The following is a 20,144-nucleotide window of genomic DNA, read 5'->3' on the forward strand; positions in this document are numbered from 1 at the left end:
GGGATCGATATTTGATTACGATCTATCTATCATATCAGCTTCTATACATATATAATACGCGCATATATAAATATATGTGTACATATAACAGGCATTATGTATAAATAAATCTGGGTTTGCTTTTCAAACGTCACCAAACAGGGACGAGTTAAAAATTGTATCTTGTATCCGCATATATTTTTTCCTTCATTCCATTTGCATTCTACTTCGAAATAGATTTTATGATAATCAAGCAGAGCGTTTTTCGTCCGTGACTGTTCGATCACCGTCTGATTCACAGTTGGAATAACTTGAAAATTTCCCAAGTAAAAGAGGAAAAACAAAAAAGAAAAATTGAGTTTCTCATTTTCACGGACGATATCGGAGCGAAATCAGCTATAAAATATGATATCGTCTTTGGACCGGCGAGCGGATGACGGTCGTATTTTTAATTCAAAAAATAATTATCCGAATGCAACGAGACCAGGGTGCATGACGAATGACAGACGATGAGAATGACGGGCGTCGTCGGACAGAAACAGGATCGTGTAAGGTTTAATACATCCGTGTATATGCGGGTACGGATCAGAATGACCGTGGAAAGGCGGAGAGGCACAGTCGAGATGCGTCGTCGCCCGAGAAGTTGGTAGTAATTTGGTTAGTTTGGGAATTAGATTGTGAATTTTCCACCGGTCGGGAGAAGGCGACGCGACGAGACGAACGGCGCGAAACAAGAAGATCCTATCCCAGGCGTTCGAGCCCTAAGTTTACCGGTGTTATAATTACTGCTCCGGGCTTTGGTCCTAGATTTCAAAATAGCCGTGTGTGCGTGTACAAACATAACACGCGCACGCGTACAAACTGGAACTTTGTGCGTGTGTAACGGGTTAACGGGCACAACGGGCACGCTCTGAGGTATCCGCTACACAGTCTCTCTTCACCCTCGACCGCCTCTCCGCGATGCACGAAACCTGACTTTGATCTCCAATTTCAAGTCGCTCCTCTCCTCCCCTCTCCTCTCATCTCACCCCTTCCATAATCCCGTTACACTCACTATCCAGGTACGTAATCGGATCGAGCTTTGCCCACGGTTCGCTCATCTGGATGCTCACGGATCGGCCGTCACCCCCTTATAATTCCGACCGAAAGGTGCCTTTTACTCCGAGCTCCGAAAATAAATTACAAATGTAAAGGAGACGTGGGGGAGGGAAATATCTGCTTCTTCAAAAATTAACGACTCGTAATTTTTGACACCTTGATTTTACGGGTCAAAGATTTGTACGTAATATTATAGTTCGGAAACCCACACCTGAAAATATGCATCTGTAGAAAAAGAAGCAAAGTTGTGCGATTCGTGTGATTTGATCAAATTCTTTTTTTTACCATAAATTCAACTGCTACTCGTAACTGTTCGAATTACTCTAAGCAGTTGCACCACGTTAGTATAGTGAATATTTTTACTTGAATTTCCGCGACGTCACAGGGAAATTAATGAATAATATCGAATAAGTAAAATGACTTTTTTCCACCCTCGATCACCGTGTAACTGATTTCTGACTTTTCCAGGACTCTCTCAACCTTATAGTTCCGAGAGTATCTAAAGAAATTTTTTGTTGTTTCAACCCAGCAAACAAAATTAAAATTGTAAAAAGCCACGAGGTTTCGCGGGTGTAAATTGAGCAATACCTTTGTCCGGAAGAGGCAGGCCGCGGCGATTCGTAAGCTTTCCCGACAAGTGTAAGTAAATTCCGAGTAAACAGATTCGATCCCGTTTGCGCAAACTGTGTCCAACACGGCTGAACGAATCCTAGACTCAGGGGTCTAGGCACGAATGGGGGATCACTGTTTTATCGATATTGCAGAAAGCGGGGCGAGCCGGGCGTCGCGACGCCTCCCTCCTCCCACCACTTTGCAAAAGGGTTCACTTGGGATCGGTATTTGCGTGCAGCGTATACACGCAGCATCCCCTGTTTTCCTCCCTGGAAAATGGTCGGCTCGTTTCTCGACGTGCATCAACAGCACTGGTAACACGGAATTAGCGCCGTTTCGCGGCTGTACGTTTAACGTAAGAAGGTAGGAAGAACGCGACCCCTGAAATCCGAGTTCAACTAACGCGAGGTTAGCGGGGAGCGGTTTGTCCGTACGTATGCATGAACGCGCCGGGAGAATTCGCGACGTTTTCGGTGACGGGGGGGTGGAGGAAGGTGGAGGAAAAGCCGGGGGCAGGAGGCGAAAACAGGCAAGAGCCGGGCGGATACGCGTAGCTTATACGGCCGCGTAGACTTTGTCGGCGTCGGGAGAAACTTTTGTTTAAAATTGGAATTCCTTTGCGGCTCGTTGGGACTTGGAATGCAGATGGGACGGGGACGCGAGACGAAGGCCGAAGGGCCGAAGGGCGGAACGCGTGTAAGGGACGGAAGACTTCCTTCCACATCGGAAGTAAAAGGTAGGCCGTGTCGCGATATATCGTTGCGTCATATGGAGCTTTTAAATTTAAGAGCTTTTCTGTTCTTTATTTTTATTTTTATTTTATATTCTTCCAATTTTCTTTCATCCACGCTTTTTTCGTACAAGCTGTGATATTTCGAAATATAAACATGCGCGAGTGTAACGAACTTTACGACTATTACTTGAATCCGATTTTTACAGGTTGAAGGGTAGCTGATAATTACTTGAAAAACTACGCAAAAGTGAATGCGATACGAAGCGTTGTACTTTTCATTCCCTCGCCTTTTAATTGTAAATGAGAATCTGCGGGAGCGAGCCGTCGGATCGGATTACATCCGTCGGGTTTAAATTGCTCCGTGGAAGAAAAGTTTTTGAGGGACGAAACTTTGTAATAATAATACCACTGTTTCGACTGAACCAAACAAGGTAATTTAAACGAGATATTTCTCTTATCGTTGCTGAACAATGGTTAGACGACCGAAACTCAATTTCAGTATTACGTACCTATGTACGTTTGTGTGGATGTGTATTTATATATATACATATAAACGCGTCGCGGCGTCGCCGGGAAATCCCGACCATGAAACGGCTGAACGAGAAATGAAATAACCTGGTTACTTACAATTGTAAATACCTCGTCAAAAGGGTGAATTGGGAATTGCTGCGACTTAACACGTTTCATGATCGAACGAAGTAGCGCAAATTTCGGTCTATTTATTGGTTGGCGCGTAGCTACCGACGTCCAATTCCCAAGAACCGTGACCGAAAGAAATTACATTACAAATTACCCTAGCAAAGCGAAGAATTTCGAAATTACGACGTATTCAAATGCTGACAATACGTTTTTTGAGTCGGGAATTGCAGTTTTTTTTTTTTTTTTCATCAAATGCCGAGCTCCGTTTTTGTACTTTCCCTTATTTTTATTTTTTTTTCCCCTCAGCTAAAGAAATGTTGTAGTCTGAATTCGTCTCATTGTCGGAGATAGAAATTCATTTATCACACGGCTGCAGTACCTGAGTATTGTGAATTTTACGTCAAGGCAGACAAAATTCTTAACGCGTCATATTTTCTTTCTTGCTCTTTACTCCTATAGTTTCGTGTTCGTTTGTATTCTCTATAAGAATTTGAATGAAGTTGAAAAATTGCAGGGTGGATGGATGTTACTTTAGTGGACAATTTGTCCGGTCTTCTTTGTATTTGAGGAATTAATTTCGCACGTACTTTAATTATTACACTTATTGTTAGCTTCGTTGCAGTTACGTTTCAAATTTGATGTTCATTGGCCAATCTATTGTGACCGTTTACCAGCTACTAGAAATATTTTTCCCCCAACATTTTTTTCCTCCACAACTTACAAGTTTCATTTAACGATCACAATACCGAATTAATAACACATTAACACCTTCAAACTGTTCAATATTATGCATTTCACTTAATTTCAACGACAAATTGTAATAATAATCCAGTAAATTGGAGAAATAAATTTTTACGTTTGAAAATGACATAAATCGTCCAAAACCCCACATTTTTAAATACGAACCGATCTCACAATCGATGAAACCTCTTGAAATTGCTCTCATTGCCTTCTATAAACTACCGAATGAACAGCTTTGAATTCGACAAGTCGATGTTTTTAAGCGCAGCTTAACATGTGTACGTACATTGTACATGTACGTATAAAACATTACCCGAGGTAAACGATTAAGCCGAAATGAATGAGTAATCGGTTTAGGCACGTAGAAAGTTTGTTGGGACGTTAAAGCTTCGTCTCCTACGCGTATAAGGCGCCTGAATAGATCCTAATTCATTTAAATGAAACGCTCTAGGATTGAGACGGCGAAAGCCTGGCGTTGAAACCGCAAAGCGACGCGTCTCGCCGTCTCGACGTTACGGATCGAGGCGTCTGGGTTGAGACGATCCGAGTTTCATACGACGATCACATGCCACGCGCGCGTTAAATTCTTCCTTCGTTTACGTCGTAATTCCATTGCCGATCCGTTGTCAGGTTGTAATGGAACATTTCGTTTTGCAACAACAAAGACGGAGGTGACGAGAGATTGGAGAAAAAAAATGATTGTGGCTAATTTGAAAATGAGAACATTAGCGTTAATTGGTGCGTTTTGTTTTTTTTTTTTTTTTTTTTGTTTTTTTGGTTTACCGTAAGTGGTCAACTGATGGTATCAACGAAAAGATTATCACTCGCGGGGCTAGCTGGGCAGGGTTTCATTAAGAGATATTCGCTCCGCGTCGCGACCTCCTGATTTCCTAGTTTAGAGAAGGACACCTACACACGGAACCGGCACGTAGGTGTTACGGCCTGGGGAATAGGCGATACTCTCGAGATAAGTAGATTAAAACGTCTCGCGGTGTCGCGGCTAACGACATCAGCGAAGCGTCACAGACGAGAAAGACTCGAGGGAGGAGTGGAGGGAGGTGGACGGATGATCATTATTTTCCAAGGATCATTATTCTTTCACGATCACCGACGTCGACGCGTGGCGTGAATCCGTATGAACTAATATGACAAGAACTAACAATAAGAGACAAAAATGAATCCCTGATGAGCCCAATTAGATCCGACAGCTTATAACCTGCAGCTATTTTCGCGTGAAATGTTTATCACCGCGTAAAATAATGTCTCATTCGCATGGTTGGACCTATTAGTAAAGAAGGAGTGAAATTCATGCCGCGTTGCGTTAACGATAATAATCGTGTTCTATTTTATATTATCTTTTTTTTTTTTGCATCCACCTTTGCTTCTCGCCCCTGAGAGAAAGGATATTAACGAAACGACACCGCTAACGAGAAAACTTAATTCAAAATTCGGTACCGAGGTGAAAACGGCTAAAACTGGAGCTAAAAAGAACACCGGCGGGGAAAATTGGTGGCGGGAGGGGGAAGGGGGCGAGGGTTGGTTTAAAACTGCGTTAACGGAATTAAACGCGTGGCAAGGAGCTAGAGGTCTGCATGCTGCCATGGGGGAGGGGGGTTAATTTTTACCATTACCGGTCCACCCTTATATACATACCTATGTACACCTACATTCGGCGATTTCGTACGTTTTTACATTCTCCGGGCATATAACTTTCGTCCCCAGCCATTCCTCGTTACTTTGCTTCTCGATATCGCGCCTGCCGCTCGATGCAGTGTAATCCGGCACGAAAATGACATGGCAAAAGTTTGAAAGTATTCCGAGCACGTTGCCCCGCCCCCGAATCAGCCCTGCGGGTCCCTCGGGACGCCCGGGAATAAATATAAATATTAATTGTACGGGAGCGCGAATCAAAATGTCGTTAAGTAAACGGGACGTCGAGTAGTCGGAGGATTGCCGTGCAGCAACTGCAGGAACAATTAAGCTTATGACCCGAGTCTCGTCCTTCCCGCGCCTCCTTCGTCCTCCAGGACCTTCCTCCTCGCCCAGGCTTGGATGTATAGGTGGTTATACCAATTACCGACGCGCGAAGCGGCCCTCTGCCGCAGATTCCCGACGTCACAACTCATCCTAATTACATCTACCCTTGTTTCCGGTCGTCGAAACTATTAGCCGAGGGTGCGGTCCAAGAGCTTTCGTATACATGCACGTGTGCGTCTGCCTGTTATACTTATCCTGCATACCTTATACTTTATAGGGTGCAAGTGGAATAGCGGAAGGATCATAGTTTAACGTCGGATTGTCGTGAATTTTTAAGTGGATAATAGAGAAAGTCGATAAACGGAAAAGACGGAACGTGGAATGGTCGAGAGTCTGAGGAAGAGACAAAATCTGTTGCACAGAATTGTCAAAACGAATGAGAATTTGGCAATTAATCGTTATAATTCGGACGATTTTATATATTTTTTTAACCCTACAATAATACTGTTCAACTTTCTACGCATCGATTTTCTTTTTTTTTTAAGCATAATTCGAATCAAGAAGATATAGTTTGCTGATCCTGCATTTCAAAGAACAAAATAATTACGCGTCGAGGTAGTTTTCCAAATTTGAGAGATGAAGTGAAAATGAAAAAAATAGTAACCGAAAACCCCAAGCCTTTCGATTATCGTGGCAATCGACAGGAAACTGATAGCTTCTGCCGTAAATCGAGTCGGCCGATAAGAGGGTTAAGCCACTTGTACGTATCACACAGTGTTCTGGTTGCAGGTAGCGCAGAAGGGAAGAGTTGGGGGTTGATTTACAGGGTGGCACGCGAGGAGGACTCCACGGGAAACAAACTTCTCTGTTTTTCTTTCCGGGGTTTCGCGGCCTAGCCAGGACGCGCGAGAAAACAATTGCGTGTCGGAATTTATGCACCGTTCGTCCTTCCTGTCCCCCACCCCGAACCCCCCCTTTTCGCACCGAACAAAGCTCAAAGCGAGAGAAAGAGAACCGGACGAAGTTTATCCGTTTCACCGGAGTCTAGTCGCCGAGGGCGTCGAAAAAATTTACCAAATGTAGTAATGATAAGAAGAAAAAGGGAGAAGAAAAAAAAGAAGAAAAAAAAAAAAAAAGAAAAAGAAAAATAAAGCAAAATAGGAAAAAAGAAAAGAATTTCCGTGGATCCCGCGTATTTCAGTCTCGGCAGCCCCTTAAAGGCTTCGAAAAGAAAATGTACGGCTCGCCGTAAATTTAACCCACAGAGTATTAATTTATCAAGCAAACCCGAGCAAACACAGCTGGTTGCCATCTCGGAAGCGAGCGAAGATGACTTTAGCTATAATCGTCCTCCCTCCACGCGGCCTGCAACGAGCGTTGATAATTATGTTTAAAATTTCTCTAATTAGCTGTACATCAGCTGGCAAGTTTTGCGAGAAGTGTGAGTCAAGTTGACGAGTTAACCTTTCACCACTGACTAAATCCTCATCCACCCTCCTCTGTATCTTCGTGCCCTCTCCCTTAAAGTCGGCAAGCGGTTGTAATAACTGTCGTCTTTAGAACCTCGTGTGACAAACATGTTATTTAAAGAAAAAAAAAAAAAAAGTAACGCATGTGGCAAATTTAAAGAGATGCGAAAGAAAAATAGGCATCTTCTTTTTTTTTGTTCGGAAGAAAGAACAATTCGATTCGTGTACAATTACTGCTGTCGCGAAATTTAAGGGTGGGGCTAAAAAAATATAGAAAGATCAAGAAATCGAAAGGCGACAATATGAAATTTTTAAAGAAGTGAAAACTTAATTTATAGAATTTCAAAAATGTTGAAAGTAGAAGTATAAAGAAGTGAGAAAATAGAAAGGCCAGAACATAGAATGGCAAACTGTAGAATCGTCAGAATTCCTCTGGATAATATAGAATTGTATAAAGATTCTCGATTTAGCCGTTCTACGTTTTGACGTTTCTGTATTTTCCCATTCCGTATTTCGAATGTCTATATTTAAACTTTCTACAATTGAACTTTCCTCATTTTAAAATTATATGAATAAGATTTTCGCGTCTATGAAAATTCGATATTCTCGTTCTTCTATCGCTCTACGATTCTAGTTTTTTTTTTTTTTTTTTTTTACCCTAACCCAAATTTAATTAGCAAGATAGTAAAAAATGTTGCATATACTTATACTAACACCGTATATGCAAGGCAAGTATTTTATACGTGTATATATATATATATATATGCAACAAGCGAGCGGCGCGTGATCGCAGAAACGTGGAGCAACTCGAGTGGAAATAAGTGCTCGCTCTGCAGTTGACTAAACTCGCGAATGATATTCCTGAGGCGAGGAAGACGAATTAGAGAGACGAGCCTTCCGCGTGCCGGTCATTGTGATTAATCAGCATCAGATAAGATTGTACATATATGTAATGATGTGTACATGTATATATGTATATTGTATATATAACGCCAGTGATGATGTAAAAAAATTTAACAACATACGTGTGTATCCTCGGAAAATGGGGGGGATGAGGGGGAGGAATTTGGATGTATACGGTTTTCAGCTACTGCATGCGGCACTTTTAACGGCCTGGAGAGACATTCTTTCTAATTACCCTAGATTTATTAACGACGCTTATGCTGCTGTTTCCACTGCAGCCAGAGTTTCTTATACACTCGAGCGTCGCGTCGCCTGCCCCTGAACGCTGCTGTCTCGTCTGGCGGTGATAATTTCTTTTCTTTTTTTTTATTTTATTTTATTTTCTTTTTTTTCTTTCCTTTAACTCTTTTAATTTTATTTTTTTTTTTTCTTCTCCTTCTTCGTTTTACCCTTTTTTCCGGGAGCTATTCGAGGCGGAATAGAACGCAGAGAGATTCTTTTTCGTCTCTTTCTTCGAGTAATTATTTCTCCCCCTCCGCCCCCCCTCCCCCCCTGGTAGGTATAAATTTTCACCTCGATACACCCTTTTTTCAAAACATCTGTATACGTGCAAGGCATCTCGTGCGTCTTATTCTACCTCGTCTTCTCGCAATTACGATAATGACACGGAAGTACGAGAGCCACCTGTGATGTAATGTCAAACAAAACAACTGCAGTTAACAACTCGTTTCCCGAACTAACATTCACACCGAGAGTTCCGAATAATGGTTAAATATATGATTTTATTACTTCTCTGTTTTTTTGTTACCAAAATAAAGGAGAGAAAGAAAATCGGTTATAATATACGATATTTGCTTTGGAAAACGGCAAAAGAAGAAAGAATAAATGAAAAAACAAACAGAGAAGCAAAAAAAAAGCAAACGCGGGTCGGTCAGACAGATAGATGAAGAAACATAGCAGTGGGATAAAAATGAAATAAAAAGAAGAAAAAAAAAATAAAAAAGATAAAGAAATACCTTGTCACTTGCTGCTATGGTCCTCGGAGGTTTTCGAATTTTGCAGAGAAAGTGAAAGAAGATATGAAAGAAGTAAAAAAGAAAATAGAAAATCGAAACGAAGACGAAGAAGAACCGACTTAATGGGCCTCAGAATCCGCGGAGCATATAAGCTGTCAATCGTTTAGAGTCCTGCACGACCAGACACACACACACATATATATATATATGTCGGAGAGAGAAGAATGGTCGGGTTTTTCCCCGAGAGTGGAAATTCCCAAGACCCTAGTTTAAACATTTATAACAGTAATAAGTAGTTAATTTAAGCATAAGGGTAGTCGTTTATGACATTCGCTGATTGGGTTCGGGGTGACACATCTGGTCACCGAACGTAGCCACGGTCGCGGGATAGGTACCGTTATCTATCCGTAGAGGTAAAGAGGGAAAAGGGGAGCGGGCTGATGAGCCCGGTGAAGCTTTTTGGAATAAGAAGGTGCGAAGGAAGAAGCAGTTCCGATTGAGAGGCAGTCGAGTAAGGACACATCGAGTATCCTGTCGACCGTGGATTCGTTACCGAACTTCCCGTAACTCATAAGGGATAGATTGAGTGCCAGCTATCGTTTTAAGAAACATTGAATATTATATATATATATATAGACGTAACTGTGGGGCTGAGTTTTCTGAAAGAATAATGTACACTGCACGCAGTTACTCATACATACATAGGGGAAAGGACCAAGTTAGAAGGAACCACTTTACTTCTAAGACACATACAAACGCGGATAACCCGCCGGGATGAAAAGGGTTGAGATGAGCGATTTTTTTTGTACGGTACTTTGTTACGGGAATAGATTTGGATGAAGGAAAAAATTGAACAAAAAAAAAAAAAACATAATAGAAATGAGAAAAATAATTGCGTAAAATAAATAAAATCGCTCTCCGTCCATAGAATTTTCTTCTTTTTTCTTTCAACTTTATCCCCCGTAGAGGATACATATATATATACATATACACGGGTGAATTATACTCGTGTGTCCGCATTGTCACGTTGATTGAAATAATTGGTTTATTCAAATGACGTTCGTTTGTTACAGCACGATCATATAGTATTCGCGAGAGTTTGGAGTCTATACGTATGCCTATACATACGTAGGCATGTATATCCGTTTCCCTCGCTGATCTGTGGATAACCTAGCAACCGTTTTCAGCGGAAACCTATGACATTGAACAAGAGAATAACGCTGTCGACGTCGGTGCATTTGTGCACAGACACATATGTTGCAGCTCGAGGGCGCGCAGAGAAGGCTGGAAATGAATTCGTTGCATGTGTATAAAGCTACCCCGTTATAATACGTATCCCATAATCGTATTGCCGCAGCTTGCGCACGTCATTGACGACGCTTTTCCCCGCATCAACAAGCACCGACTCTATATCCCGCGCTAATTCCCTCACTCCGTGTAGTTAATTATATATATATATATATATATATATATATATATATATATATATATGTACAGAATTTGCAGATTCTGCAACCGAGTGAGCCAAAATTTCAACCCGACATACATTCTCCGACTTTGGAACAATTTCAAAAACCATTAGACTGCGATCATTGTAATCCGGATTGTAGTTTTTGAAGCGTAGAGTGAAAATAACGTACCAAGTTACGGTGGTTAAAATTTTACTCCGATCGAATTTAAATTCAAAGTTGAAGAATTCAATGACGGATCAACGATTGTTGCTCTCTCTTATCCAATTACTTCCGTCATCCAATATCTTCTGATTCTCGGTGTATAAACTTTGTTCCTAGCACCCCGACTTTGATGAAAGTAAAACATCGAGACCTGTATTCAGCAGCGAGCATCTTAATGAATAACAACTAGACGAAGTCTCGGAGCTCCGATAAACGCCGCCATCGAGTTTCAGATTATATCCGCGTTAACGATGTTATTCTCGTCTGCAGCGGGGGTTTAATTGCTCACGCGTAGCCCGTAAACACGTTGTCAATTATTGCCTACGCCTGAATACCGTCCTCCGATTGCCTCACCCGAATAATTGCGTTACCTATATACGCCGAAAGATAAATAAAAATATTACCGCCTTGCCTGCCGACTTTGATTTCGGTTATTAGATATTTTTCATTTTGTCTACGCAACTTTTCATAATTTTTTTCATAATGTTCAAACATCTCGTTATCACTGTTAAAATATTATCGATTAAGGAGCTCTGTTGGCGTTTGAACAAAAAAAAAAAGATTGAAATGCTTTTCGCAGTTGGAACAACGATACGTGAAATCCTGACCTTATTCGAATTAACCCTGAATTCCCCATATACAACAGAAACGTAACTTTCCAATTTGCAGGTCCGTCGGAGAACATCGTTGAAAGAATTTTCGGCAAATTCGAGGCCCACGAGCCGGCTATCGACGGGTGTTTGAAGGTTCGCGATGTGCGCGTTAATATTTGCAATCGCTAAAAAATCACCCGTCAGATTCAGTCGCGTGATTCATTTCGCGAAGCTCGCCGGAGTTATGGGCCCGGTGTATAAGCTGCCCGGTTTTCGCCCCTTTTGGTATACATACACAGATATCCCGGCTTCCTTTCCTTCCCGTTCACCATCCGTTCGTACGGTTACCACACGCACACACTCACACACACTCACGCGTACCAACCCAGCCACCCGGTGAGAGTGACTGATTAAAGAAGTCCACGTCAGATGGAGAGAGAGAGAGAGAGAGAGAGAGAGAGGAAGAGATATATATATATATATATATATAGAGAGAGAGAGAAAGAGAGAAAGAGAGAGAGAGAGAACGCCCGTCAAAACGACGCGTTAATTGCACGCTGCCAGATTGATTAAGGCCTGAATCTTATTAGCCGTCGAGAAGGGCTATCCGAATCCAATCTCAGCCGACACTTCGCCGACACTTCGCCTTTTCTGAAATGTCGAAAACCGGCGTCGGCTCATGCGGCGCAAACTTTGTGTAAGAAACATTAATGATGATAGGTACACACACACACACATATATACATATATATATATATATATATATATATATATATATATATATATATAGCGATAATTGTTAAGGGGATTGGTTCAATTTATTTGTATAAAACAATATTACCATAGTTCAAAATCTAACTATTTCTCAATCGATGAAATTCATTCTGTATGTTATATGAAAAAAATTTTATCGAAAGAATTTTCGCCACAGGGCAATATTCCGTGAATATGGGTATAATTGTAAATTTAATTCGAAGTGAAATAAAGTTTAGTTGAGAAATATAAAATACAAATCGTTTTTTAACTATGTTCAATTTTTTTTTTTTTTTTGTTTACAGCAGGCGTAACAGCCCCGGCCGTTAAGGGTTGAAACTCGGGGTATAAGTTGTGTTTTTTCCGAATCCTCTCAATTATCTTTTATTACAGACCCGGAAAGCGTTACAAGACTGTTATTTCCCCTTTTTGAACTCCGGTGTGACGTAAAGACGATTCTAAACGCGTTTGGCCGGTCTTTTCCTGCCCGGTTATTACGTGGGTCGCGTGCGTTTTACATGAGAATACAATCAGTGCAATTCAGTATATATTAGGTATAGAGACAGACGGACGCCTGCAGGGAGGGGACATGCAGGCTGCTGTGAAATTTCCTCTCATTCAGGGGCTAATTCCGCACTCCAGGGTTGCGCCGTGCCCGGTAAAAAGTCAACCTTCGATTCGTTCCGTCAAAGGCACGTGGTATATATGGTAAATAGACGGAGAAAATTCGCAAGTGGATTGAATAGGTGGTAATTTTTTACTACATCGGGTGTACCTGCGGATGAATAGATTGCCCTCCCCGTATGTGCAGCCCTCTCGTCAAAGTGTACGAACGCAGAATTCCTCTCATTCTGTAACGATAGTTTTTTTTTTTTTTTTTTTTTTTTTTTTTTTTTTTTTTTTTTTTTTTTTTTTTTTGCCCCCGGCACCGGTGAGTGAAAAATGGTGCGGAATACAAAAAAAAAATAATAATTTATAGGCAAATTCGAAAGAGCAAACGTATACGTAAATATAAATTCGCATGTAGATACGTGTATATATATTTACGGTCATTTTTTTTTTTCTCGGTTGATAACACGGCGTAAACAATATTATTATTATTCCTACCGCTGTTTCATTGAATAATGTATATATGTACTCGAGGCAGGTATAAATGTAATATATATATTATGTATACAACGATAGCTGACGGACATGATCTCGAATAACGACTGATAAATATTGAATAAAAGTTGTACGCGATATTTTTCGTTAAATATATGTGTATGCTGGGTTTTATTTAATTAGCTCGTTATAATTTTAATTAATTTTCACGTTATCCGAAGTGAAAAAATATTGTATAATTCAAACTCGCGTGATATCTACGGATATTGACATTTCACACGAGAGCAAAACCACAGCGATATAACCTCTCCGTCGTACGTTAATTTTGGCATTCCCGTAACTGTGGTTAGACGCGTTGCAAATTTGTATCACTCGAAACCTGATAAATTCGGTGACGGTATATAAATTTGTATGAATAGAAAGTAAAAGAAAAAAGAAAGAAAAAACGGTGGCGAGCAAATGAGAAAATGAAAAAAAAAAAAAATATATGTTTGAATCGTAAAACCGACGAGCGCTACTCGTTAAAGTGTCGGAGTATCAGTTGCAGTTGTTTCGTACCAACGTCCCGTAGATATAATACCCTGTATATACGTTCGTTGTACAATACATATAAAAGCGGTAAATTAACTTTGTTACGAATATATGGGCAGGCACAGCGGACCGAGAAACTGACATTAGTAATTAAAAGTTGGCAGCGGTGATTTCCGGCGGCGTGGCGTGCTGCAGCAGTCTGTAGAACTGATGTTACAGGTAAGCATTAACGGAGAATTAACACAGGAATCGAACGGAACGAACGAACGAAGGTTTTAAACACATCCGGGATAATCGATACCCATCAACCCCCACGGAAGGAATGAATTTAATTGCAAATTACAAGCCGGCATTGAAAATGTTTTTTCCACGCGCCGTCGCTTCGTCGCAGCCCCGATTCGTTTCAAATGATATTCAAGAATTTTCGATATAACCGATGAAAGTGTCGCTCGCAGCCGATCCTTGAAAATGGGGGTAGTTTTTATTTATCTTTTTTTCCTCGCCCTCGGTCGAGCGGCCAATTTCGCGAGATCTGAATTATTATTACTAACGCGACGACGATTTTTCGCCAATTCTATATCAATCTATACCTGCGCGTAATCCGCGACGATTAAGATAAGCTCCGTGCCCCGCCAAACTGCTACATCACGGAGGTGAAGGGAGATGCATTTTCATTATTTCCGTACGTGTAGATCGGTAAGAAGTTACGGTAACGGTGAACGATATTATAAAGCGCAACGATTTTCTACGAGGATTTTATGCCCCGACGGAAAGGAAACGTTTCTCTGTTTCATCGCCCACCACCCCCTGAATCCACCCCATATATAATATATTTATAACATATATATATATATGTATATACACATATACGCAGAGACGTATACGGCAGTGCATTGCCGAATGATATGACTTTGTAATAAGTTCCAAGTCGCGGACCATTGCCTCCTTCAAGAGTCTCGCTCGGCGTCTTTCATCCTCGTTCAGTTCTGCACCGAGTCGTCTGGTCGCGAAATGCAAATTTAACGATCGTGTGATTTGCAGGAAAGAACAACAGGCGCCGTTGGCTTTTCTCGGAGGAGAAAGAGACGAAAGTCTAATTCGTTCCATTTGAGACGTCATCGTTGACAGCCGGGGAAATCCTCGAAGACAAAAGAGAGGAGCGGCAAAGCTTCGGAAGCGGAACCCCCTCGATCCCAGGCGCCGGAAAAGAAGGGAAAAAAGGAAAAAAAAAAAAATACACGCGATATCGACGAGCGAATGGACGATCGAGATCCTTGAGGTGGGGATAATTGCTCTCCGATATAGGTATACGTACGTGCGTACATAAATACATACATACATGTACAATGTACATAGATAACCACCGCAGAAGGGTTGGCAAAGGGAGGCCCTGACGTCACTGGGAACAGTTTCACCTATAATTGGATTTGTGATCAGTTTCTCCAAGATAACCCAGAGCCTTGTGATTACCCCCAACCCATCCTCGGATTACCGCCGCTGCACTTGCGAAAAAGTGAAACTAAATTATTTACACTCTCCTCGATCAATCCCCCCGCACCGCCCTGCCCACCTCCCGCAACTCCCCGCAAGGGTTGATTTCTCCTCTAACTTCGTTTTCAGCGTTTCGTTGGAAACAAAAAAATAAAAATAAAAAAAATCTTGCACAAGTTGCGGTCAAGTTACGGTTACTTCGGTTTAACTCTTTGAACCAACGAGGAAGAAAAAGTAAGAGAGGAGGAGGAAGAAGAACGGAAGAAAAAAAATACGTTCCTCAATTTAATGCCAAATGACCGTCCGATCTTTGTAAGAAGTATTTGGTTTGCGGAGATTGGAAAACAGTTGAGATATAAAAATAAATAAAAAAAAAAAAGAAACGACGAGATCGAAGGGTGACGGAAGGAGAGGGGTGGAGGGAAGGTAAAGGAAATCCAACCACCTCGTGATGCAGTTTCGCCAATTGTTTTATTTATTTTGTTTTTTTTTTCGATTTCAGTTTCCTCCGCACAAATGTATGCAATCGAAGTTTTCCTTCGCGTATCGACGTACCTTACACATACATATCAAATTTACAAGTTTTCATCAATTTTGACTTTAACAGTTTCAATTCAATCATTGCCAACACGGGACAGAACCTGACACCTGAACCGACACCATTGGAATTACCGAACTATTCCGAAATCACGGATGGGGCGTAAAAGCCAGAGACGATAAGGGTTATTTGAGAGAACAGCAGACAGGTCGGAAAGAGATCCGTTTGACAAGCGTCCGCGTTTCATACAGAGTTAATCAAATCGAAAAGTACACCATGCTCGCGATGTCTCAAAGAAAGATTGATCGCCGAGCATAGAGGCAATCAAATAAATGCAACCCCGGTACGTATGCATGTTACACGTACATTACCAACGGCGAATCTCACGAAAGCGGTGATATGCAATGGTGGGTGGGTATGCACAGGTATACCTACCTAGACGATAATTGCGCTTTCAACCGAGAGAATTCCCTTTCGCCCGATCGGAGGAGCAGGATAGCCTGCAGGATTGTTCCACATCTACCTACCGCGCCTAGGCATAGATATGCAGACGTCCAGCCGGAGGTATGTGCAACGGATCAAGTTACGTACAACGCGTCTGCACGTGGGACGAGGTATGAGAGACACACCTGAGATATTGTGGCGAGAGTGTGCCGCGATGCGTGTGATTATGCCAGTGATTATCGGTGGGTGTTGGAAGATGATGCGAAGTGGGAGGGAAAAGGAAAAAGGGAAAAGGGAAAAGGGAAAAGGGAAAAGAGCTGTCGCTTCCCTCTTACCTCCGCAATTCATCCACTCCGAGGGAAGAAATCGCATTGTACTCGTTGGGCTAGGTATTTCTAATAACTTTCTCCTCCTCGTGTCTGCACTTCACAATCCCACGTTGGTAATCCGACACTATCGGTCGTTCCCCCTTCCTGTTCCTCCTCATCCTCTCCCTCCCTCCGGAATCTTTTCCTCCGGTCTTATTCTTTCCTCTTCGATTTCGCCAAGAATCAGGATGGCGCACCATCCATCCGCCCCGACAATTACTCGCCGCCATATTGTCCCCGGCTGTTTGACGAGGCGCGGGGCGAAGAACTCCTGCGATGAGACAACCCGGCGGATCAACTTTTTAATCACTCCAACGACGGGAAACGGGAAAACGGGAAAACGAACGACTCGATCCTTCCCGATTATTAATGCCACCGTTCCTTCCGCCGTTAATATCACATTCGGGATATTCCTTTGCCGATAATCGTCACATGCATGACCATAATTACTGTAGCGATGCTTATTGCTCAAAGGATTTTTTTCACCTACCGATTTGGCCGTTTAAGGGATAAAAGCCACCTCTTACGATTTACCCCTAAAAATCGATTCATTTGATATATCTCGGTTTTATAAACCAACATGACATAATTCGCTTCTAACAGACTATCATATACATGCAGTAATATTTTCACCCTTAAAAATTCCATTAATTATTCATTATCTGAGGTAAACTTTAGGTATGATTGTTACCTTTTAAAAGAGACGCGTCTAACGTTTCTCAACTTACCACGACATGTTATCACACGGAGCGATGTACACCCCAGGTGCTCAAAAATATTGCAAGACTTGTAAGAAGTCGTGGATTCTCAGCCGAGCAAAATTCAAGATATTCCGCTAAAGCTCGTAGCTTCTCCGCCACAATTAAACCAATGATAATGTAAGGTATATCGCGTTTATCGTTAGCCTCATTCTCCGTGAGGTACGTATGCTGAGATCAATATATTCGCATGAAGCGAAAGAAGGAGAGAGAAGCTCGGGAGATAGAGACCATTACACAGACGAAAGCTATAACTTCGAGATTCGATTGATCCGTGCATCAACCTCGCCTTCCACAAAGTTGCGCATGTGTAGACGTTTAGAGAAGTAAGCCTCGGAAGGCGGCGAGCGGTGAGTTGGAGTGAACATAAAGTTAATCAACCGAATAAACAGATAACAATATCTCGAGGTAAGATATTTATTGCCTATCGTAACGAAATCATTGAACTGCAACGCATCATCGGGTAGGCATGTAAACCGACTGGATATAAGAAATGCTTTCTTTCTCCTTTCTTCGACTTCGTCACCCGACCATCAATTCCCCAGAGTACAACGGTGACGTTCCCCTCGATCCGGTACGTCGCAAGCTCAACGTCACATCGCCTCGGTTTCCTTCGCGCATGGAAAACGCGAATCGCGAGTGCCACCTGTCGCAGAAACGAGGCAGCGAGTCGCGGGGGTGAGTCCGTCGATCGAGACCGAATATACGTCGAAACAATAAGACTCGACGATATATTGACGAAAACGTGACGGAGGGAGGGGAAAGAATCCGGTGGCAACATCCTGCAGTTCTCGTGGCGGATAAAGAACCCCTCTGAGGGTCGAAAGCGACGGTCGGCACCCTGCTGTCAGCCCCTAGACTCGGCCGACTGGCGGCTACCCGTCGAAGGGGTTGCGAAATCCCTTCTTTACCGACGAGTCGTCGAGCTTCGGTGCCCCCTGCAGTATCAACGCCTGTGCTTGATCCTCGGTGATTCTTATCCTCGGCAGTGCAGCGCTTCTTGCACTCTGCCTTATCCTCGAGTAGCGTTGCGCCTCGCCGGAGCTTTTTTCCCGCTATTCGCATCCCCCTCGCGCGTTTTTGAAACGCGTCGATATTAAAAGCGCCCAAAATAGAAGCACGCGAATATCGCGTCGCCGTGCAACGGTACGAACTGCAAGCTCTGCGTTTGACGGGCACGACCGCAGATCGAGGAGGAGGAGGAGGAGGAGGAGGAGAGCAGCCACATGTGCAGTTAACACGGATGAGGGACGTGCACGCATCCAGAGTGAGTGAATGCGGTCAATTTGACGAAACCATAACCGTCGGAGGGTTTGTGGGGTGAAATTGTTTGAGGTTGGAATACATCGGTGATGCCGTCGTGCGCACTCCACGATCACCACCGAATCCCGTCCGAACGTGAGCTTTGCACATTTTCTGCCCTCCGCACGCTGAACAAAGTGCCAATTTGGCGCAAAAGCTGCTGAACTCTTTATTTCTATCCTTGACAATTACTCTAAGTAGGCTGGTGTATTTTTCACCTCCCACCCTCGACGTCGACCGGACAGCCTGCAAGCTCCGCACCTCGGAAAGCCCCGGACGCTTTTTATCCGCAATTTTTTTCTTTTCGCCCTTCATTAACCCTCGTCTTCGGTCCGAACCTTATTATATTCGCGCATTTAGCTTCGGGAGCTGATCTCTGTATCTTTGGACAAATTGGAAACGTACATCAAGAATTGTCAGTTGTCCCTCCTGCAAGCTCTTTAATATACTTTCAAACGTGTTCAACGGTTTTTGAATTTTGAACTTTAGGGTTGTATTAATTCACGCTATGTTCAAATTTTCAAACCGAATGTCAAGTCTTCCGCTTTGCGGCTTTGAATAATCGGAGTAAATATGTTTGTACGAAATAATTAAACGTGATTTTGGTGAAATAGAGCGATCGCAGGTTGTCTGCCGTCCTGAGGGAATTGAGCTGGGTAATAAACCTCTTGGAGTACCTAAGTTGCCGAGTCTCCGTTGAGTATAGTTAGAGGTAAGTAAAGTGATCGATCCGTGTTATCGCGGAGTGGCGAAGACGGACAGAAATAGAACACCCCCAAATCGACTCCTGTCGGATGACAAAGTCTGTTTTCAATCGACGGATCGCGTTCTATACCGTCGTCCGTGTCACTGCACGCATGTGATGGGAAAAATAATCAAAACCGATTTAGAAAAAAACAGATAAAGACAAGAAAAACATTTAAAAAAACGGGATGCAATTGCCGTAGTCATACGCGTTGATAGAGAAAAAAGCAAAACGTCATCCTGTTCCATCTCGATAATAAACCACCACCACCACCACCACTACCGTCAATTTTATTCAATCGATCCTTTTTTCCGTTCGGTAGCGAAAATAGAAACTAAAAATAAACTTGTGAAATCGATTCAACGACCAACAGCTTTCCCCTCTACGTACGTACTATTATTTTAGAAACAAGTCACGGTTCGGGTGATTACAAAGCGTTTCAAGTCGTCGACGTTGGCTGCGGGTGAAAGCGTCGAGGGTTTTCCGTCGTTTGTAAGATTTCATTTCGTAAAATTTGCTTCTTTTTTTATGTGAAACGCAAACAACAACGCAGGCACGGAATGGCAATTTCAAACGCATTACTAGTCACTCGCCGAATGAAAAACGCAATACAGCTGCGCTCATCGCCGTGACTAACCGGCAGAATTTCGAATAGCAAGGTTGAGCGTGCTTCGGAA

The 20,144-nt window shown here is 42.5% G+C and overlaps 1 protein-coding gene across 5 annotated transcripts in view; it reads right to left on the reverse strand.

The window, feature by feature from the left end:
* Ten-a (tenascin accessory) overlaps positions 1 to 20,144 on the reverse strand; it is a 488,025-nt gene that overhangs the window by 292,976 nt on the left and 174,905 nt on the right. The window lies entirely within an intron of this gene.

Source organism: Neodiprion pinetum, chromosome 6 (genome assembly GCF_021155775.2).
Source record: "Neodiprion pinetum isolate iyNeoPine1 chromosome 6, iyNeoPine1.2, whole genome shotgun sequence".
NCBI lineage: Eukaryota > Metazoa > Arthropoda > Insecta > Hymenoptera > Diprionidae > Neodiprion > Neodiprion pinetum.